The 24,921-nt window shown below is 36.3% G+C and overlaps 1 long non-coding RNA gene across 2 annotated transcripts in view; it reads left to right on the forward strand.

The window, feature by feature from the left end:
• The window catches only part of LOC107000201 (uncharacterized), a 62,274-nt gene that overhangs the window by 13,232 nt on the left and 24,121 nt on the right, over positions 1–24,921 (forward strand). For both annotated transcript variants that reach the window (XR_013397849.1, XR_013397850.1), the window contains exons 4-5: positions 17,504–17,605; positions 20,628–20,744. This is a non-coding gene — a long non-coding RNA (uncharacterized LOC107000201). The remainder of the gene's footprint in view (positions 1–17,503; positions 17,606–20,627; positions 20,745–24,921) is intronic.

Raw genomic sequence — 24,921 nt, forward strand, 5'->3', positions numbered from 1 at the left:
GGAACCCACCACCAAGTTTAGCTAATTTTGTATTTTTAGTAGAGATGGGTTTCACCATGTTGGCCAGGCTGGCCTTGAACTCCTGGCCTCAGGTGATCTGCCTGCCTCGGCCTCCCAGATTGCTGGGATGACAGGCATGGGCCACCACACCCAGCCAATACAGACATTTATATCTTTTAATGCCTATATTAGTAAAGTGAAAGGGCATACAATCAATGAGCTAAGCTTCAGTATAGGAAGCTAAAAAAGGAGAGTTAATAAAACCTAAGTAAGTGAAAGCAAGTAAATAAAGATGAGAACCAACATAGTAAAAGAGAAAACAGACTCCCAAAACAGAGATGAATAAAATTCAAAGTTTGTCCTTTGGAAAGATATAAAAATGATTGAATGTCTAGTAGATGAATTAAGAAAAAAGAGAGAAGGCACAAATTATCACCATCAGAAGTGAAATAAGTGATGTCTCTACTGATCCAACAGTCATTGAAAAGATTATAAAAGAATATTATGAGCAACTTTATTCCAATAAAAATTGAGAACTTAAATGAATTGGGCAAATTGTTTGAAAGGTCTTAATTAAAAAACTGACTTATTGAGAAATAGACACCTCGATAGTTCTGTATCTATCAAATAAATTAAATTTATTACTTGAAGACTTTCCCAAAAGAAACTATAGGCACAGACAACTTCATAAAAGAATTGTATTGCATATGTAGGAAAATACAATACCAATCCTAACAAACTCTGTAAGAAAGTAAAAGGAGACGACATTTTTCAGAGCATGTTATGAGTCTAGCATTAGTTGAACACCATCTCCAAATAAAGACTTCAAAAGAAAACAAAGCTAAAGAGCAATATCCCTTATAAAACAGGATGTAAGAATCCTGAGCCAAATATTTAAAAATTACACCAAGCTATATAAAAAACAGATAGCCAGTAATCCCAGCTACTTGGGAGGCTGAGGCAGGAGAGTTATTTGAACTGGGAGGCGGAGGTTGTAGTGAGCTGAGATCACACCACTGCACTACAGCCTGAGTGACAGAGTGAGAGTCCATCTCTAAAAACAAAACAAAACAACAACAACAACAAAACAGATAATACATGATGACCAAATGGTATTATCCCAGGATTGTAAGGCTGGTTTATTATTATTATTATTATTATTATTATTATTTTAAGATGGAGTCTTGCATTCTCCTGCATCACCCTCCTGAGTAGCTAGGACTGCAGGTACACGCCACCACGCACAGCTAATTTTTGCATTTTTAGTAGCGATGGGGTTTCACCACGTTAGCCATGATTGCCTCCATCTCCTGACCTCGTGATCTGCCTGCCTCAGCCTCCCAAAATGTGGAGATTACAGGCGTGAGCCACCACACTCGGTTGGATTATCATTTTTAATTCAATTAATGTAATTCCCCATGTAGAAAATAATGAAGATAACTGTGCAATTGCTGCTGTCCTGAGTGCACTCTGCCCCTGAATGCCCTGTCATGCTAGCATTGCCAGCACAAGCACATGCATGGAGGCCAAAAGTGCCATCTCCTGTCCTGTACCGATATGGCTGCTCTGGCATGAACACATACACAGAAATTGCCAGTCCCACATCTACCAGCACCCTTCCCCTATACAGACACCACTGTATCCACAGACACCAGTAGCCCCAACACCTGTCCCCCATATGCTGCCACTGCAAACACCTGCATGGAGAAAGTCAGTCCTGTACAGGCCAGCATGCCTCACTAGCCGTCATGCAGGTGTTGCTGCTACTGACAGGTATGAAAAAGCACAGATCCACAGATTCTGCTGTCACCTCCCAATGAACAGCTTTGACTGCACAACCCATCATAGTGTTGTGGCCAGCAGTCCAGGAATACCTCAACTCCTCCAGTGCAGCAGGTTCCTAACCTTAAGGGGCCAGGGCCTGCTATCAGCCCCTATGATTTAGAGCACTCAGCCCAGGAGTGCTGAGTTGAGCTCTGGCCTCCTAAAATCTTCCAGAAATGAAGTCCGTCAGCTGAAGCTACCTTATAGCATAAGTATACCCCCAAGGACATCAAAGAGGACAAAAGCCAACAGAACAACAACAACAACAAAATGATAAAAAGACAGCAACTTCAAGGATTGAAGGAACATCAGCCCATAAAGATGAGAAATAACCAGCCCTGGAACTCTGCCAACTCAAAAAGCCAGAGAGTCTTGCCTCCAAATGACCACAGTAGTTCCCCAGCAATGGTTCATAACCAGGCTGAAATGGCTGAAATAACATAAATAGAATTCTGAATATGAATGTGAACGAAGATAGTTGAGATTCAGAAGGTCAAAAACCAATCCAAGAATTCTAGAGAATATGATACAAGCATGGAGGAGATGAGAGAAAATGGCCATTTTAAGAAAGAACCAAACTATTCTGACAAAACTGAATGACCCACTTCAAGAATTTCAGAACACAATCACAAGTATTGACAGCAGAATTAACCAAGCTGAGGAAAGAATTTCAGAGCTCAAAGACTGGTTCTCCAAAATAACTCAGTCAGACAAAACTAAAGAAAAAAACAGTATAGAAGAATGAACAAATCTGCTGAGAAATATGGGATTATGTAAAGAGACCAAATCTACAATTCATTGCATCACTGAAAGAGAGGGAGAAAACACTAACAGCTTCAAAATATACTTCAGGACATTGTTCATGAAAATTTTCCCAACGTTATTAGAGATGCCCATATTCAAATTCAGAAAATACAGAGAACTCCTGCACAGTAATACAGAAAAAGACCATTCCCAAGACACACAGTCATCAGATTCTCCATGAATGACATGAAAGAAAGAATGTTAAAGGAAGCTAGAGAGAAATGGCAGTTTACCTACAAAGGGAACTCCATCAGGCTAACAGCAGACCTTTCAGAAGAAACCCTACAGGCCATAAGAGGTTAGGAGCCTATATTCAACATTCTTAAAGAAAAGAATTTCCAACCGAAAATTTCATATCCATCCAAACTAAGCTTTATAAGCAAAGTTGAAACAAGATGCTTTTCAGAAAAGCAAATGCTAAGGGAATTTGTTACCATTAGACTGCCTTAAAAGGGGTCCTAAAGGGAGTGCTAAATATGGAAAGAAAGACCATTACTAGCCACTACAAAAACACAGTTAAGTACATAGACCAGTGAGACTACAAAGCAACCAGAAAAATAAGTCTGCATAATAACCAGCTGACAACAAAATGACAGGATCAAATTTGCACATTTCAATATTAACCTTAAATGTAAATAGTCTAAATGCCCCCAACTGAAAGGCACAGAATGGCAAGTTGAATAAAAAAGCAAGACCCAACAATATGCAGTCTCCAGGAGACCCATCTCGCATGCAGTAACACTCACAGGCTTAAAGTAAAGGGGTTGAAAAAAATCTACCAAGCAAACAGAAAACAGCAAGGGTTGTTATTTTTTATTTTTATTTTTATTTCTTTTGAGATTGAGTTACTCTGTCACCCAGGCTGGAGTGCAATGGCATGATCTATGCTCACTGCAATCTCTGCCTCCTGGGTTCAAGTGATTCTCCTGCCTCAGCCTCCTGAGTAGCTGGGATTACAGGCGCCTGCCACCATGCCTGGCTAAATTTTTTTGTGTTTTTTAGTAGATATGGGTTTTCATCATGTTGGTTAAGCTAGTCTTGAACTCCTGACCTCAAGTGACACACCTGCCTCGGTCTCCCAAAGTGCTGGGATTACAAGCGTGAGCCACTGTGCCCAGCCCAGGTTGTTATTCTAATTTCAGACAAAACAGACTTTAAACCAAGAAAGATACAAAAGACAAGAGCATTACATAATGGTAAAGGTAAAGGACTCAATTCAATTAAAAGATCTAAGTATCCTAAATATATAAACACCCAATACAGGAGCACCCAGATTTGTAAAACAAGTACCTAGTGACCTACAAAGAGACTTGGATAACCACACAAAAATATTGAGAGGCTTCATGATCCCACTGAAAGTATTAGACACATTATCATGGCAGAAGACTAACAAAGGTATACAGGACCTGAACTCAACACTTGACCAAATGAACCTAATAGATATCTATGTAACTCTCCACCCGAAAACAAGAGAATATACATTCTTCTCATCAGCATATGGTATGTACTTTAAAATCAAACACACAATCAGACGTAAAACAATCCTTAACAAATTCACAATAACTGAAATCATACCAACCACCCTTTCAGACCACAGCACAACAAAAATAGAAGTTAATACTAATAAAATTGTTCAAAATCATACAATTATATAGAAATTAAATGACCTTCTCCTGAATGACTTTTGGGTAAGCAATGAAATTAAGGCAGACATCAAGAAATTCTTTGAAACTAATGAAAACATAGGGACAACATACAAGAATCTCTGGGACACACTAAAGCCACGTTAGGAGGGAAATGCATAGCACTAAACACCCACACCAGAAATTTAGAAAGATTTCAAATTAACCTAACATCACAACCAGGGGAACCAGAGAAAGAGGAGCAAACAAACCCAAAAGCCAGCAGAAGACAAGAAAGAACCAAAATCAGAGCTGAACTGAAGGAAATTAAGATGGGAAAAACCATAGAAAAGATTAACAAATCCAGAAGTAAATTTTTGGAAGATTAATAAGATAGAGAGACTGCTAGCTAGACTAATACAGAAAAAAAGGAGAAGATCTAAATAAACACAATCAGAAATGACAAAGATGTTACCATTGACCACACAGAAATAATAATAATTAGAAAACTCTCAGAGACTACTACAAACACTTCTATGAATGCAAACTAGAAAACTTAGAAGGAATGAATAAATTCCTAGAAACATACAATCTCCCAAGATTGAACCAGGAAGAAATTGAATCCCTGAACAGACCAATAATGAGTTCTGAAGTTGAATTAGTAATAAAAAGTCTACCAACCAGAAAAAGCTCAGGGCTAGATGGACTCACAGCCAAATTCTATCAGAAGTATAAAGAAGTGCTGGTACCATTCCTACTGAAAGTATTCCAAAATATCCAGGAGAAGGGGCCCCTCCTTAACTCATCCTATGAGAACAACATCATGCTGATACCAAACCTAGAAGAGACATAACATAAAAAGAAAATGTCAGGCCACTATCCTTGATGAGCATATGCAAAAATTCTTAACAAAATACTAACAAACTAAATCCAGCAGCACATCAAAAAGCTAATCCACCACAATCAAGTAGGCTTTATACCTGGTATTCAAGGCTGAATCAACATAAGCCAATCAATAAATGTGATTCATCACATAAACAGACCTAAAAACAAAACCATCTGACCATCTCAATAGATGCAGAAAGGGCTTTTGATAAAATTCAACATCATTTCATGTTAAAAACCCTCAACAAACTGGGTATTGAAGGAACATACTTCAAAATAATAAGAGCCATCTGTGAAAAACCTACAACCAGCATCATACAGAATGGGGAATAGCTGGAAGGATTCCCCTGAAAATCAGTACAAGGCAAAGATGCCCTTTGTCACCCCTCCTATTCAATATAGTACTGGAAATGATGGCCAGAACAATTAAGCAAGAGAAAGAAATAAAAGGCATTCAAATAGGAAGAGAGGAAGTCAAGTTACCCTGTTTGCAGATTATATGATTCTATACATAGAAAACCCCATAAAAGCTCCTTGATCTGATAAACAACTTCAGCAAAGTTTCAGTATACAAAATCAATGTACAAAAAATTAGTAGCATTCCTATACACCAACAACATCCAAGCTAAGAGTCAAATAAAGAATAAAATCCCAGTTGGGCACAGTGGCTCATGCCTGCAATCCCAGCACTTTGGGAGACTGACACGGTGGGGTCACGAGGTCAGGAGTTTGAGACCAGCCTGACTAACATGGTGAAACCTCGTCTCTACTAAAAATACTAAAAAATTAGCTGGGTGTGGTGGAGTCCCTGTAATCCCAGCTACTCAAGAGGCTGAGGCAGGAGAATCGCTTGAACCAAGCCTGGGTGACAGAGCGAGACTCTGACAAAAAAAAAAAAAAGAAAAAAAGAAAGAAGAAAAGAAGAAAGAAAGAAGGAAGGAAGGAAAGAAAGAAAGAAAAAAAGAAAGGAAAGAAGGAAAGAAAGAAAGAGAGAGAGAGAATCTCATTCACAATAGCCACAAAAAGAATAACATACCTAGGAATACAGCTAATTAGGAAGGTGAAAGATATCTACAATGAGAAATATGAAAAACTGCTCAAAGAAATCAGAGGTGACACAAACGGAAAAATATCCCATGTTAATGAATGTTAAAATGGCTGTACTGACTAAAGCAATTTACAGATTTAATGCTATTCCTATCAAACTACAAATGACATTCGTCACAGAACTAGATAAAACTATTTTAAAATCTACATGGAATCAAAACAGAGGCCAAATAGCCAAGGCAATCCTAAAGAAAAAGAACAAGCCTGGAGGCATCACAATACCAGACTTCAAATGATTCTACAAGGCTATAGTAACCAAAACAGTATGGTACTGGTACAAAAGAAGACCCACAGACCAATGAAACAGAATAGAGAACCCAGAAATAAGGCTGCACACCTGCAACTATCTGATTTTCAAAAAGCTGACAAAAACAAGCAATGGGGAAAGGACTTCCTATTCAATAAATGGTGCCAGGATAACTGGCCAGCCATGTGTAGAAGATTGAAACTGAATCCTTTCCTTACACCATTTACAAAAATCAATTCAAGATAGATTAAAGACTTAAATATAAAACATAAAATTATAAAATCCATGGAAGATAACCTAGGAATACTATTTTGGACACAGACCTGGCAAAGATTTCATGACTAAGACACCAAAAGCAATTGCAACAAAAACAAAAATTGACAAATGGGATCTAATTAAACTAAAGAGCTTCTGCACAGCAAAAGAAACAATAGAGTAAACAGACAACCTACAGACTGGTAGAAAATATTTGCAAACTACACATCTGACAAAGGTCTAATATCCAGAATCTATAATGAACTCAAACAAATTAACAAGTGAAAAACAAACAACCTTAGAAGAAGTGGGTAAAGGATATGAACAGACATTTTTGAAAAGCAGACATACATGTGGCCAACAGGCATATAAAAACTGTTCAACATCGCTAATCATTAAAGAAACGCAAATCAAAACTACAATGAGATCATCTCATTCCAGTCGGAATGGCTATTATTAAAAAGTCAAAAAATAACAGATGCTGGCAAGGTTGTGGAGAAAAGGGAATACTTACATACTTCTGGTGGGAATGTAAATTAATTTAGCCATTGTGAAAAGCAGTTTGGCGATTTTTCAAAGAACTCAAAGCAGAATTACCATTCGATCCAGCAATCCCATCATTGGATGTATAGCCAAAGTCATATAAATTATTCTACCATAAAGACACATTAACATGTATGTTCACTGCAGCACTCTTCACAATAGTAAAGATGTGGTATCAACCTAAATGCCCATCAATGGTATACTGTTTTTTAAAAAATGTGATACATATACACCATAGAATACTATGCAGTTATAAAAAAGAATGAGATCATGTCCTTCGCAGCAACATGGATGGAGCTGCAGGCATTATCTTAAGTAAACTGCCACAGGAACAGAAAATGAAATGCCACATGTTCTCACTTACAAATGGAAGCTAATCATTTAGTACATATGGACACAAAGAAGAGAACAAGAGACACTGGGGCCTTCTTGAGGGTGGAGAGTGGGAGGAGGGTGAGGATCAAAAAAATGACGTATCAGGTACTATCCTTGTTACCTGGGTGACAAAATAATATGTATACCAAAGCCCTGTGACATGCAATTTACCTGTATAACAAACCTGCACATGTACCCCAAACCTAAAATAAAATTTTTTAAAAATTCAAAAAAGATGAAGAAAAACATATCATCTCAATAGATGTAATTAAAAACATTTTGCAAAATGCATCATCCACACATTGTAAAAGTTCTGAGCAACATATAAATATTAGAGTAAGAGTAGAAAACCTTACTTAAGGTAGCATCATACTTATGGTGAAGGATCAAATAATTGTCCTATAAGATTGGGAAAATGGAAAGAATACCTACTCCCACTTACATTCTACATTGTCATTGAAGTCCTAGCCTGTGCAATAAAGCAAGAAAAAAGAAATAAAATAGGTTTGGGTTCAATTGTATCTTTTCTAAATAGTTATCCATATATACGTGTATGTATGGATATATGTGTATTACACTGTTGAGATATGTTTTTCTTTATTTTTTTTGAATTTTTGTGAACTTTTATTTTAGGATCGGGATACATGTGCGGGTTTGTTATACAGGTAAACTGCATGTTACAGGGCTTTGGTGCTCATATTATTTTGTCATCCAGGTAACAATATATACACACACCTTCCAGACACACACACACACACGCACATTCATATGGATAGATTAGATAGAGAGATAGATGTTTTATTTGTTTTTTTTTTCTGTGTGTGTATATATACATGTATATATATGAAAGGAAGCTATAAAACTTAAAATTTTTTTTGGATATTGCCATCCTGTACATAGAAATTCCTAAGATCTCTACAACTGAAGCTACTCTAACCAGTATGTAAATATAACATCAGATGAGACAAAACCAGTAGACCAAAGTCAATGATTTTCTCAATTTTAACAATGAACAAATATAATGGCATTAAAAACCATAAAGAACATAGAGATAATTTTAACAATACATTGAAAAATATAAAAAATTGCTGAATGCAATTAAAGGAAACAAATAATTTGGGAGGCATAATGTTAATGAATTGGAAGACTGAATATGGTTATGATATTGATTATTTCCTAATGTATTTATCTATTTAACACAATTTCAATTAAAATCCAGGCAGAAGTTTTTACAGAAATTGTCAAACTGATCCTAAAATTTATGTAAGTCCACAAAGAATACAGAATTTTGAAGAAGAATGTATCCAGAAAACTTTTATTCCCTGAGTTGAAGGCACTATCAATGTGTAATGCTTGTATTGGCATAAACATAGATATCTAGATCCGTGAAACAGAATTGAGAGTTCAGAAATAGATGTATGATTATATGGTCAATTTAAAAAAATTGTCAAGATAATTCAATGAGGAAAGAATGTGTCTTTTAAATAAATGGTCCTGAAAGATATGATCCAGCTGGATGTCTGTGTGGAAAACAGGATCTTAGGCACTTTTCTCACAACACACACAAAATTTGATTCAAAATGGATCACAGACCCCAATAAGAGCTAAAACCCCACAACTTCTAGAAAAAAACATAAAAGAAAAATCTTTGTGATCTTGGGTAAGGCAAAGCTTGCAAAGACAGTTTGCAAAATATATGACTCACCAAAGAAAAATATTTTATAGTTAAAATGCACCAATATAATAAGCTTTGGCTTGTCAGAAAACACCATTAATTAAGAAAACTAAAAGATAAGCCACAGATGGGGAAAAATACTTGCAAAACATACATGTTACAAAAGACTTGGATTCAGAACATATAATGAAATCTTACAACTCAATAACAAGACAATCCAACACGAAATGGGCAAGTTATTTGTAAATGTCCAGCAAGCCCAGGAAAAGTTGTTAAACATCATTGGTCACTATGTAAATGCAAATTAGAACCACAGTAATATACTATTACACAACCATCAGAATAACTACAATTAAAAACAAGCCCTGGCAAAGATGTGGAGCAACTGGAATCCTCATGAACCACCTGTGGAGGTGCTAAATGACTGTCAGGAGAATAGCAGTGTTACAGAAATGGGCTATTCTATCAGCCTAGATTCTGGAGTAATGAGGATTCTGGAGTAATGAGACAAAGCAATAGCCAACACAAAATTTCAATAAGGCAAGAGAGAAATCAACATTTGCTGTTGCTGTTCATGGAGATGTGAGGATTATTACACAGCATATCTTATAAAAGCTGATGAATAGAGTTGTATTTTTACTGGTATATGGTGTTATATTTTCTTTGTTTTCCTTTTTGTCTTGCCACACACAAGAGTTTTTGTATTCAGGTCTATTGTTTTTTTATTGCTTCAGAATTTGAATCATGATGGAAAGACTTTCCAGTTTTCATGTATTAAAATAATTTACTTATTTTTCTTCCAGTATAGGTAATATTCTCTTTTTTATATTTATATCCTTGATCCATATGGATTTTTTAATTGGTGTATAGTAAGTGAGAGGTTTGGATTCAATTGTATCTTTTTCTAGTTATGCAATTGTTCTACGATCATTTACTTATAGGTGCATCTTTTTCCCAGTAACTTGAGATGCCACCTTTACAGTATATCAAATATCCATATATACTTGCTCTAATTTTGTACTTTCTATTCACTTTCACTGTTTGTCTATTTTTTCTTGTACTAACACCACAATGTTTAATTATAGTGACCTTATTATATAATTAAGGTAGTTTTTATTGATTTTTTTCCTACATTTTCTTGTCTATTTGCATTTTGAGAATCAAGTCTGTAGCTTAGCAAGTAACTTCATGTTTTTATTGGAATTGCATATTGTGATTTTTATATTAACTTGAATAATATTAACCCTTTATAAGTCAAATCACCAAATTCAAGAATATAGGGTGTCTTTCTTTTCAAGTTTATTTTGCTTGCATCTTCTAATAGTGTTTTATTATTTCCATGTATAGATTTTGCACCACATTTATTATTCACTGTATTTCTTGTTTTGCTCACGTTTTTGTTTTTGTTGGGGCATCTTTCCTTCTATGACATTTTCTAATTATTTTTGCATATATGAAATAATTTTTGCATGCTAATTTTAGATCTTGATTTCTCATGGAACCATATTTTTGTTTGTAATTCTATTTTCATTGATTCTTTTCAAGTATACTATCGTAATTCATACCTATAGATGTACTTTTATCTTTTCCTTTATAATCATTATACCCCTAATTATTGTGCTTATTAGTACATTGGGTAATTGTATTAGTCCGTTCTCACAATGCTATAAAGAAATACCCGAGACCAGGTAATTTATGAAGAAAAGAGGTTTAATTGGCTCACAGTTCTGCAGGCTGTATAGGAAACGTGATGCTGGCATCTGCTCAGCTTCTTGGGAGGCCTCAGGAAACTTACAATCATGGCGGTAGATAAACGGGGAGTACAAACAGCATGTGGCTGGAGTAGGAGCAAGAGAGAGAGAAGGGGAGGTGCCACACTCTTTTAAACAACCGGATCTCACGAGAACTCCCTCACTATCATGAGGATAGCACCAAGGGGGATGGTGCTGAACCATTCATGAGAAACCACCACCGTCATGATCCAATCACCTCCCACCAGGCCCCACCTCCACCCCTGGGGATTACAATTCAACATGAGATTTAGGTGTAGAGAAGGATCCAAACCATATCAGTAATGTCACCAAAACAAGACGATATATTAGTGGAAATGATAGGCATCCTTGCCTTATCCCTGCCTTAGGGAAAATTTATGTGGTGTTTTCTACATAATGTTAGCATTTGTGTTGAGGACTGGATATACATACATACACAGACACACAGACACATATGTAATAATTTTAAGGATGAATGCATTGAATCCTATTTCACAAATCCTTTTTTCTAAAGTTAGAAAATGATGTTGAATTTTCAAATGCCTCTTAAGCACCTAGGAATATGTATGATTTTGTTTCCTTAAATTTATTCATGTGTTGAATTACATTAAAGGCTTTTTAAAAATTGTTGAAACATTCTTGCATTATTATAATGAATTCCACTTAGTCAGGATATATTATTTTTTAATATGCTGTTTGATTTTGCTTGATCATATTTTATTTGAGATTTTTGCATTGATATTCATAAATGAAATTATCTGTAGTTTTAATTACTTAGGGTTCCAGCTTTCTAGTTTCAATATTATGCTCTAATCATAAAAATAATTTGAATATTTTTCTTCTCTTAGTATCCTCTTTGATGGTGATGTTATTTGTTATTTGCTCACATCCTTGATCTGTATAGTTCTTGGGAAATTATATAGAGAAATTAGAATTTGCTGATGATGATTATATAATATGAACCTGGAATTTTTATCTTATAATACCAATGCATGCTTCTTGAAAAAACTTTACTTATTACAAATGAGCAAAAAGAAAAATACAATAAAGTAATAATGGTAATAAAATCAATAATCCTTTATTGTTTTGAATAATTTTTTACAAGATTATTTAAAAACATAGTAAGCGATCAGCATCAGAAAAATAAATGTACCTTAAATACTTCTGTCAGTAGAACGTTAGTCTGAAAAGCCTTGCTTTTGGTTTACTAATATATTTTTATTTCCTTTATAATAAAAACATTTAAAAATATTTTGATATACATAGTTCTTCTGTAAACTAATGATTCTATACTGTTGGAAGAGTAAAAGATGCCTTTTAGAAAATAAGAAATAGCTCATTTTAGTTATACCAGATGGGACCGCAATATATTAGTTATATGAACAACTAAAAATTGACTAAAATGAAGGCTATCATTCTTCAGACATAAAACAAATTTTTGAGAGCTTACTTTAAACTTCCTCTCGAAAAATGTTCATTTGTATACTTTCTGAATTCATACCTTAGGTAATAATGTTTTAGATTCTTCTTTATGATTGGATCTGAGTGTCAAATTAGGATACTCTTACATGGATATCTGAGATATATATATATATATATATATATATATACACACACACACACACATATATGTATGTGTGTATTTTAAGACAGCAAAAAGTATAAAATAAAATATTTGTTTTCTGTTTTATGTTCTTCTGTTTCCCCTTTCTTACATTCCTGTGGGTTATTTCAATATTTTATAAAATGTCATCCTGTTTTTTATTTATAGTATTTTTAGTTTCAGTAGGGATGGTCCAGGTTCTAACAATATGCATATCAGTCTGACATTATTAACATTTTACCACTTTGAGTGAAATTTAGAAAGCTTACTCCCATCGAGGTCCTTTTACCCTACTCAATTACTCCATTTAAAAATATAATTGTTTTATGTATTTCTTCTGCATACATTAAGTACCACATTAGAGGGTGTTAGAAATTTTATTTTAATCATCAAACATGATATAAGAACTTAACAAGAAGATTGTCTATTATATTTATTCCTATTTTTACCCATTCCGATGTTATTTCCTTCCGAAGTTTCAAGCCTTCTATTAATATTTCCTTCCCATTTATAGAACTTCCTTTAGTAATTCTTTTACAGTGGATTCGCTGACAATAAATTTTCTTAGTTTTACTTCTTCCGAGACTGTCTTTATTTTCCCATCATTTTTAAAGGCTATTTTCGTCAGACATAAAATTTATATTGAGTTCTTTTCTTCCAATACTTAAAAAATGTCACTTTTTTCTGTACTCCCTGGTTTTAGATATGAAACTGGTATGTTCCTATAAGCAGTATATTATTTCTTTGTGGCCATTTTAAAGATTTTTTTGCCTTTAATTTTCAGAAGTTTATTTATGATGTTTGTATCTTGGCATGGATTTCTTTGGGTATTCTATTTGCAGTTTGCTCAGCTTCTTGAGTTTGTAGGTTTATGTCTTTTACCAAATGTGGAGAGTTTTTAGTCATTGTTTCTTTTCTTTTCCGAGAAGGAGTCGTGCTCTGTCATCCAGGCTGGAGGGCAAAGGTGTGATCTTGGCTCACTGTAACCTCCATCTCCTGGGTTCAAGTGATTCTCTTGCCTCAGCCTCCTGAGTAACTGGGATTACAGGTGTGTGCCACTGTGCCCAGATCTTTTTTTTTTTTTTTTTTTTTTTTGTATTTTTAGTAGAGACAGGGTTTCATCATGTTGGCCAGGCTGATCTCGAACTCCTGACCTCGTGATCCGCCTGCCTCGGCTTCCCAAAGTGCTGGGATTACAGGCGTGAGCCACCACGCCCGGCCTGCCATTATTTCTTTGAATACTTTTTCAGTTCTACTCTTTTTCCTCTCCTTCTAAGTCTCCAATGATACTAATGTGTGTTCTTTTGTTTTTGTCCCAAAGGTCCTTGAGACTTTATTTTTATTTTCAATCTATTTTCTTGCAGCTGTTTAGACTGAGAAAACTATATTGATCTATCTTCAAGTTCACTGATTCTGTCGTCTGCCATTCCCATTCTACTATTGAGCACATTCAGTGAGTTTTAAAAAGAAATTGGCCGTTGTGTTTTTTAGTTCTATAATTTCCATTTGATTCTTTTTGAATGACTTCTATTTCTTTGCTGAGATTTTCCTGTTTGTTCACTTGTTTCAAGAGAATTTGTGATTGTTCATTGAGGCATTTTTATGATAGTTGCCTCAAAATCCTTGTCAAATTGCTGTAGCATCTGATTTGTCTTGGTGCTGGCTTCTGTTGGTTGCTTTTCTAATCCTTGTGATTTTCCTGGTTTTTGATATGAAAAATAATTTTTTGTTGTGTCCTAGGCATTTTGGATATTATATTATGAGACTCTGTTTCCTATTTAATAATCTTTTCTGTGCAGGCCATGCCTCTTTTAAGGGGCACCTCAAGGTCTGGGTGGTTGTATGTGTTCAGCTTCTTGCAGGGTCTTGTCTACCATACCCTGGCAAAAGTGGGCACTGACTCACACTGCATGGTTGCTGCAGGGTGTCGATGAAGCTTGGTTCCATACTGAGCCTGACACCAGAAGAAGAAGTGGAGTTTCAATTATTCCTGCCTCCCACTACCTCTTCTGCCTGTTCAGTGCCTGACAGGGTGGAGGTTTAGCTTCTCACTAGTCCTGCTGACACAAAGGTAGAAGGACAATGGGACAACTATCCCACTGTCAACTACTCTGCCTTCTATGACTTCATTCCATCTCCTTGATGCTAGGTGGGTGTGGAGGTTCAGTTCCCCACCGAGTCTTGCTGACACCTGGGGAGGAGGTCAACAGGAGCACAGATTAGCCACAACTGACACCTCTTTATTTAATCTTGTTGGTTGTGGGTGGGAGTGGAGGTTCAGCCCCCAACCCGGCTCCACTGCCATAACTCTCATGGGGAAATTGGAGCACTGCCCATCTTCACCAGGCAGGGGATGGAATACCATCTCCCTGCTTAGCCCCATGGACATCAATCAGATGTGGGGAATCAGAATGCTGCCTATTTTCACCCGGGCAGGGTATTGGTGTGGAAGATCAACTTCCCACTGCATGGCTGAAACCAGAGGAATACAAGATATAATTTTTCCCCTTCATGTTTGGCTAGAGTTTGGCGGTGTTGCCAAGAAAGTTTTCTAATGTCAGACATGTTTCCTGGTCCTCTTAACTTGGGCTGAGCAGGTTTTTCTTGGAGCATTTTGGTTTGTGGCTGTTGACACTTCTGGGTTGGAAGCTTTTGCCTGGCATGGTCTGGGATATGTGGGAGGCAATAAGTAGACACAGTAAACTCATCACCATGTAGTTCCTCAAGTCTCAAGGTCCCTTTGCATCCAGCTTTCTTCTTTCCCCCATTTCTGAGAATTCCTTTGCTTGTTGTGTTATATCCAGGGATTTTTTTTTTTAATTGTGAAGGGGGGCATTGGAGAGAAATGAAACTACTCCATCCTTGGCAGAGCCAGAACTCCCTATCATATATTAAGATTTAAAATTTGTAAAGAACACATTAGCCTTTATTTTTTACTTTGCATGTTGCACACTGACCTGATCAAAGATTCATTTAGCTGTCCGATCCTCCTTGTCAGATCAGACCCTAGCAGATCAAGAGCAGATCAAGTTTAAGTCATCATCAATCTGTTAAAAGATGGTGAAGGGAGAAACATTCTCCCTAAGTAACTAAGGTGGAATTTTTTAATATGTCTTTTGATGATAAATGATAAGTGAGAATATTTGATCCAGTGACATGTGCAATATTTCCTCTGGATTTATGTCTACCATTTAGCACCACCATGTTTAGTTCATGAACACATTTAATGATAAATATCCCTTTTAGGTTAATTTTTCTATATCTAAAATAGTGGCCCAGTGGGAAGAGGTGGCCAATCTATTCCCCAGTGACTTCAGGTGGAGAAATACTGAGTTCATCATCAATCTTACCCTTCAGTCCTCCAGGGAAGATTACCTTTGCAGAACATTGTAAATCTAAATAAGTTTAAAAGATTATCAGAGAGAGAGATAATAAATCTAAGCATAAGTTCATGATTCTGGGCACTTATTAGAATCACCTGGGGAGTTAGTAAAAAATAACACTAATGGGTTTTCATTGCTCCAGATCAATTACATAAGAATTTTTTGGGTAGGGCCTGGGCATTGGTATTTTTTAAAGCTCTCAAGGTAAATCTAATATGCAGCCAAGATTGAAAATAACTCATATAGCTGGATGCCATTTTCCATGACAAGGAAATTCATTGCATCTACCATACCAGATAAAAACTCGGACTGAATAGAAGGTGTTCTGGTTTTATGAGAGAGGCAGCTTAAAGCTGGACCCTTTAAGATTCTTCCTCTCGGTCGAGCATGGTGGCTCATGCCTGTAATACCAGGACTTTGGGAGGCCTAGGCAGGTGGATCATGAGGTCAAGAGTTCGAGACCATCCTGCCCAACATGGTGAAACCACATCTCTACTAAAAATCCAAAAATTAGCGGGGCATGGTGGCGTGCACCTGTAATCCCTGCTACTTGGGAGGCTGAGGCAGGAGAATCGCTTGAACCTGGGAGGCAGTGGTTTCTGTGAGCCGAGATTGTGCCACTACACTCCAGCCTGGTGACAGAGCGAAATTCCATCTCAAAAGAAAAAAAAAAAAAGAGATTCCCCTCTCATCTTCACTAGTGACTTATTTGGCTGCCAGAATGTTCTCTAAAACCAGGAGAAAGAGTAGACAATACTCTAAAAATATTTACCCCAAAAGATAAAGAAACACCATGAATCCAGAGAGATCGATGCTCTAAAATGTAAGTCTCTTGTACAGGAATTATGTTACTAACCATCAAGTTCCTTAACTGTGGGATTTACAACTTCCTGACATAAAAGAAACCTTACATTTCAAGCAATACCTGCCAATGAGTCTGTCAGGAGCAAAGCACTGAAACTGTGGTATTCCTATATAGGGAGCGCTGAACCCTGCTCCTGGTGGAGAGCTCATCTTGAACCTGGCAAACCAATCTCATTTTGTCTATGGAGAACATTTCTAAGCACGAATTTTCATTTTCGAAACTTCAGGGCTTCTGGGTTGGTTACTTACAGTGGTGAGTTAGCCACACCTGGAAAATGATGGACTTTTTCCCAGGGGAGTGGTGTTGAGCTGAGAGGGGACGGCAAGAATATTCAGTGTCTCCATCTGGAGGGCTAACAGAGGGTGCCAGTCTTGAAGCAAGTACAGGCTCACAGGTTATACAATAATATATCAGGGCTTTAGTAGGAAAAAGCAAGCCTCTTTTTCAGTGGAATCTTGCAAGGAGACATGATAGAGGTTTCTAGATATGATGAGTATTGTTATTAGGGCAAAGGCATCAAAAGTTGTTTAAATCACCTTTCAGGGAAAGCGACATCTATTTATTGGTCATGAACTTAATCAGCCTTGGGATATGGAAGAAGGATTGAAAAACACCAGTCACAGCCATGTTCTTTTTGTATGAAAGGTAAGCCTATTAACTGGGATAAAATAGATCTCTCCTCCTTAAGTTTTCTTAGCCCATGTTTTCCTGGCCATCATGGGATCTAACAAATTAAAAGAGCCTCCACAACGGATATCATTTACAAAATTCTATGAAGATTTCACTCTGTCCAGGTTTTCATGAATTCTTATGGATGCTGCAGAGGCATTCACAGCAATTGGCCCTAGTGTCCATGTATTTTTAAGAATGTTTCTCTTAATTTAGAGTTTAAGATTTGGAGTTAGCATCAGTTTAAGATTTGGAAATTTGTATTTAAATAGGATATTTTTCTTGGCTTAACAAAAACAGGAGGCAGAATGGTTGCGTAAGAATTAGCCAACCTGGCTTCTAGAAATCTTACAGGTAAATTTAGCAACCAGTTAGCATCCACATAAATAACACAAGTGGTCAAACTGAGCTGTGTATGTAGGGCAAACAGAAGATTTCTTGAAAGCCATGCCATCCCTAAAATTTAGAAATGGACTAGTAGGTGATTTAACGTTCTAGAGACAATGTTGGGCCAGTTTAACAAAAAATTGGTGAATACCATTACATGCTAATATGTACAGAAATTGATAAAATATGGTCTCTGTCCTTTAGAACTTTACAGAACTTTTAGAATTGCCCCTAGTTTCAGGTAGTGTTCAAAGAAAGTTTAATTTCTGCTTTATAGTTCACCAGTGATTACGTAACTAAGACCCTTAATTCTAGCCTTGAATATAATTACTGCTGGTTGACTTACTCATCTCTCATTTTACACATTTATTATTAAAGCTTTTCTATATAAAGAACTCTACAAGCATTCAAATTGTATGAAGATGGCTCACCAGACCAAGTACATAAATTATAGTTGGTGGCTCTTTAAAGTCTCAGCAGGCAGCCGCCAACATTCTCAATATTTGTCAGCCATTTCTTACATGGCTGTATCCAAAAGGAGTTCGAGCCTCATTGTTTATATCCATGAAGAGTTACAGTCCACATGTAGTATATAGAGCTTGTTGCATGATTAATTAGGTCTCCAAATAAATTGAGTGAGAGTAAAATGAAAATAAAAGTCCATGATGGGTACATTTAATGCTTGAAAATATTTAATTCATTTGCACTTAATGATAGTTGCAAGATTTCTCTAAAATTAAGACAATTACCTCAGTGTATATTAGATGTTAAAGTTGGAATTGAAGAGAAAAAAATTCCATTTGGACCTTCCTAAGCAAATGGCTGTTGAAGAGACATCAGCTGCATTACATTACTTCTTTCCATATTGGCTAACTAAACTACGTGCTCATTAGTTCATTGGGTTTATAGATGAGAGACTAAAAAATGTACATGCTCTTACAAGTGAAATATTTTACAGAGCCAAAGGAAGCCTGACTAATTTGAGTTAAATATAAATCCTCTGTCTTTTGTAATGATTCATACTGTGACACAATGAAAGAGTCATCAGCTTCTAATTCTGATGTGGTTGGTGACCCACCAAGAGAAAACTTGGGAAATCCTCTTCACCAAAGGACCACGTCTCCATATCTGTAAAAGCATAAGACTAAACTGATGCTTAGGGCTCTACCCCATCAGATAAAGATCCTAAGGGGTTTTATATTTATGTTTATAACTTCATCTTGCATATAATAAAATCGATCTGTTGTTACTAAAGCATATTCTCATAGAGTCAAGTCCATTTAAGGTCTGAGGTACATCCTAGGCTGAGAAACACTCCAGGGCCAAGACCCATGATGTAGCTGCAGCTATGAAATTGCTGAGCTCTCAAAGGAGAATGGGCTGATGATATATTATCATGAGAGATGATAATGTAAAGGAAAATGCTTTACAAACTATTTGGGGCAATACAAATGTCAGGTGTTAGGCATCGTTATTACCTTCTCCATTTACTGAGAGAGATCAACTTCCAGACGTGACTTCAGCAAGGCCATATATTAAGTCAAGAACAACCTGGAAGAAAAGCCAGTTTTTTATTCTGACATTCCTTCCATTTCTTCATCCCACCAATATTTATGGATTGCCTTCCACTTGCAAAGTAGCAGTGGGGGAATTAAATTTGTGTCTAAGACACTATTACAATTCACAATGAGTTTGCAATGTAATACATACGTGTAGAACAGCATTATCTACTTTTCTTTAATGGCGTTATGAGTAAAGAATAATTTTACCTGACTAGGTTTTAAGTTCTTTGAAGGCCCAAAGTAGACTTTTATTTCTTTTGAATTTCTTGACAATGTTCAATAGACTATTGGACATATCGTCCTAAAAAAACGTTGATAGGAAAATAAAAAATAAGCTCTGGAATAGTGTTTAGATTCTCTAAAGTGTTATACAAATGTAAGTTATCATCATTGTTTATGTTGGAAACTTTCTCTAGTGCAACTTGAGAAGACATCTAGACACAGATTTCATTGTTATAAAATGATACTGGACAAATAACAACCCAAAATATCAACTTTTTTGAAGATTAATAATATGCTAGGCATTATGTTATATGTTTATATGCAGTATCTTATTTATTGACCACAATAATCCTATTAACTTGAAACTTATTATCTCCATTTTATAAATGAACAGACTAAAGTTTAGTGATGAAAACCACAATCACAGGGTTAGTGAGTAGCAGAATGGGAAACTGAATTAAGCATTATAGTTGCCAACACTTGAAAGGTGATATTACTGGGATCTGAATCTACCTGATATACCACATAAATAATTTCTAGAATTTTAGATCAATTGAGATTAGTGGTTCTCAATGCAGGATGACTTTGCCACCAAGGGATTTTTGACAATGTCTGGAGGCATTTGAGGAAATCACAACTGTAGGAGTCCTGTGGAGCTTAGCATAGAAGCTAGGGATGCTGCCTAACATTCTCCCCCACAAAGAGCTGCCCCCCTCCACAAAGAATGATCTGGCTCTGAATGTCCATGGAGAATCCCTGATCTACACCTCTTTTTCGATGCCTGGATAGTTCTGTTGTAAATTAGTGAATTCCTTCTTTTGGCTTAGGCAGACAAGAAAACGCATGACCTAAAGCCAACATAAGAGAGTCGAGTATGAGGGTACATTTGTGATCTCAAAGCTTCTGTGGAAGTCAATGCTATGTGCGGTACTTTTTTCCAGAAGGTAAGAAGAACATCCTCCTTTGATATTATTTTTTGGTTGAATTTGGTATTTGTAAAGGTTTGGTTTATAGGTCATCTTCCCCCCACAACCACCCCTACTCTTCTTCCTAATTTAAACTTATGTCCTATAATTTTCTGAAATATAAAATATACCTGAAGTCTTTCCTATACTTGAAACTGTTTCCACTTAATAGTTACATTACTTTATCTATGAGTGGCTAAGATAAATAGCTATAGCAATTTCATGGTACTTAAAGTCACATTTCTTGATAATCTCTGGATTTTCAGGGACCATTAGAGATCCCTGTGTGAATCTTAGAATAATGAAAAGTACATTCGAGCAAAGACTTTAGGTACCCTGCTATTACTGCATTGATTTAGAAACACATTTCTAAATCAATTTTTTTTTCACAATTTTAACTTGTAATAAAATGAGTCTTAACCAAAGTGCCCTTTGCAATCTAAATGCTTAGGTTTGAGACAGCAGGCCAAATTGAGAATTAATTAACATTTTGAAGTCAGAGTGCTATGTTGTTTAATCCTAAATTGTACTTCAAATAGGGATTGATTTCTACACCTCAGAAAAACAAGTGTTGCCTCTTCCTGTGCCCCTTTTAATAAAAAATATGGATAGAGTGTATTTAGAGAATAAGATTAAATAATTCAATCATTAAATGTTTTTGATGAAGCCATAATAATATTCTATTACAGAATCCATGTTCTCCAAGTCGTCTTTATAACTTTGAGAAAACAATTATTACAGAATAAGTAAGACAGAAAAGCAACCAATACTGAACACATTAGTATAATTTATGTATTCATAAAACTGATAATAGACATTTACTTCTAAAAATTCTTAAAGCACAGGTAATAATGGAACCAGTCAGCAATTTACCACTTGCAATTAATCACTCTCTTCATATTCACAACATTCAATTTTTCTTGCTATTTGAGACAGTAATGATTAATTGATAAAAGTTTAACAAGTGCACTAATAGCAGGTGCTTCTAATTGCAAAGTCTCCAAATGATTCTCCCCAAACCTACCCTATGCTAATTTGTACAGCATTAGTCATAACACTTTATGATTTTACTTTTAAAACGACTTTTCTTTTAGTCACCCTAATTTAATTAAGAATTTTAACTAGTTACATGTATCAAGAACACCAATGAATTTTAAATTTGTGAGTTTGATTACCATAAGAGATTAACAGGAAGACTCATAAAAATGCACGGCTGCCAATTAGAAGCATCAACACTGTGTAAATTAGAATTTGTTAATTGGTTTAGCAAATGTAAATTCAATTTTTTGAAATTTTATGAACTGAAAAATTGATTATATTTTTTGTGAGCCTCCAGAAATATATTATTAGTGATGATATTTGTTTCAGTAGTTGCTGAGATTATCCTTGTATTTTAGCTACAAATGTTTCTACTTCATTTATTGCAAAAATATCTGACTTTAGCATTCATTTTTCATCCACACGTTTGCCCCTCACTATCCACACTATTAAATGCATACTTAAGTACACATTTTTCTTTCACCTGTCCTTCCTCTCAGCAAGACAGATAAAATATGCATTCTAGGTAAGGTTTGTTATTTTGTACTTTCAGTATTAAAGTGCATGTAATTAATTTAGCTTCCTTAAACACTATGTGTTTATGACAAAACCTACAGATGCTTTTACAAAAAATACATATTGAGAAAGCATTTCAGGTATGCAGATTAATACTGTTTGCCTCTAGGAAATAGACCCAGCCATCTCGCATTTTATAATTATAAGAAGAACAGAGCTATAGGTTAGTATACATTGTGGAATGGGGAGGTCTCTTAGCAATGGAAGATCAAAATCTATTCTCAGAGAAATATGGACCCAGTCTGAGTGTTAACCTTTAGTCAGTTAACTCCCATGGTGAGTTGCAGTCAAGAAACTGAGGGTAGAAATTAGGACAGGCCTTACATATGCTTATGGCTGAGTCTATATACTGCAAATGAGAAAGTGGGGAAGAATAGAGCATTGGGTAACTCTGTAAACTTAGCACCCTGAATTTTCCAGATAATTTGACTGATTTGACTTGTGAACACCCTCACTCTGCCTCCTAACTTCTCCAGCCCCTCCCAGAGGTATATTTGAAATCACAGTTCTAGATATTCTTTCCTAATACCTAATTATTTCCTAATTCAGCAGCAAATTCAGCAGATAATTATTTGGACACTCAAAACCTCTTGCATCAATACACTATCCTAGACCGGGCACGAGGTCTCACACCTGTCATCCCAGCATTTTGGGAGGCCAAGGCGGACGGATCACCTGAGGTCAGGAGTTCCAGACCAGCCTGACCAATATAGTGAAACCCCGTCTCTACTAAAAATACAAAAATCAGCCAGGCATGGTGGTGCACGCCTGTAATCCCAGCTACTTGGGAGTCTGAGGCAGGAGAATCACTTGAACCCGGGAGGCAGAGGTTGCAGTGAATGATCAAGACACTGCCCTGCAGTCTGGGTGACAGAGTGAGACTCATTCTCAAAAACAAAACAAAACAAAACAAAAACCCACTATCCTCAATTATAGTATGTAATACTCTACTCCAATTAGCTCCAAAGGACCAAGACACAGAATGAAACCGAAGGGAACACGAAGAACACATTTAGCACCTTCCCCTTTGATCAATAGGAGTAGGAAGGGACTTAACAGTAATAGAGGATATGCTTCATGCACTTAGTTCTGTACCTCATTGTCTTTAAGCCGGAACTGGAGCCTAGACAGCTAGACATGGCAACCAAGTAAGTGCAAGAAGGCATCTGACAGGGGCCAACTGCTGCAGGAACCCAGGTTTAAAAGAGATCTAGTCACTAGAAATCAGTTGGGTTGTAGGAAGCAGAGCAGCCCCTGATTACCAAGAAAGAGGGTAGGTTTGTGTCTTTAACCCTGATCCCTTCCTCCTTTCTACTCTCCCCTCCCTGTCATAGTCCTCATGTTATGCTAGTTTAAAAGAAAAAAGTGCAAACAACCTCAGTTTCCAAAAACAATATGTTGTTTAAATAAATGTGGATATTAGTGAAATGTGCAGCTATTAAGATAATAATGAAGACATACATATGTATTGACATGGAATTATGTGCCATATTGCCACATGCCTCTTCCGTGGCAAGCTCTGGACTAGGTACTTCCGTAGAAAAGAAAACAGGCCTGCACTCAAGAAATTTACGTTCTAGTGGTAGATTCAGATGATGAAAAACTAAACAAACAAACATATAATGTAATTTCAGGAGTGATAATTACTATGAAAAAACATAAAGCAGGTTAAGGGGTCACAGGAGGTGGGAACAGCATTTGATTAGATACATATTTGAGAGATTTGGGGCCTACACAATTCTGTAGGTCAAAAGGGTATGAGATACAGAGATAAGAACTTTCCAAGCAGACGGAGATGTCAGTATGAAAGCTCTGAATTGGGAGTAAAAAGGCCAGATACAGGGTGGAAAGACTTGGGCTGGAAAGGAAGCAAAATAGGAGGTAGGACAAAGAACAGACAGAAAAACCACAACAATGGCAGTAGGTTGGGGATCCTCTAGTACTCTCACTCAAGTTTTTGTTTTGAGAATGGTAGAAAGAAAGGAGGCATTATATGCTCTGAGCTGGTGGTGATTCTGGGTGTACAAGGCATCTCTCAATAGTATAGTCTATATATACTAACAACCACGAGTGTCAAATGCATTGTCTCATATCCAGTGGTGCACGGACAAGTGTGGCTGCACCCTATTTATGTTCATTAAAAATAAAAACACTATATGAACCAGTCAGATATATCTGTGAGTTCCTATGTGGGCCTTTTGGCTGGATTTTTGTTGCCCCCATCTTAAACCTGTTTAGTGACCATTCCAGAATTGAATGCTCTGGAGGAATCAGAAAAACATGTGTTGCAGTCAAAGGAAATGCTTTGAGTAGATATTCTCTGGGAGTGCATCAACTTTCCTTTCCAATTTGTCAACCTTTTTTCTCTTTGCTAGATGTACCCTAGGACTTTCTCTGTAGTAATCAAAGTTGTCTATAAATTTCACTGTTTTAAGACTTCTCTCATAATGTGGTATTGAACATTTATGGTATGTATATACAGTGATTCTAATTCTCTAATCTCCACTTGGGGTTTTATGGGGGAATCTTGGGCAAAGCTGTT

This window comes from Macaca mulatta, chromosome 9 (genome assembly GCF_049350105.2).
Source record: "Macaca mulatta isolate MMU2019108-1 chromosome 9, T2T-MMU8v2.0, whole genome shotgun sequence".
Classification (NCBI taxonomy): domain Eukaryota; kingdom Metazoa; phylum Chordata; class Mammalia; order Primates; family Cercopithecidae; genus Macaca; species Macaca mulatta.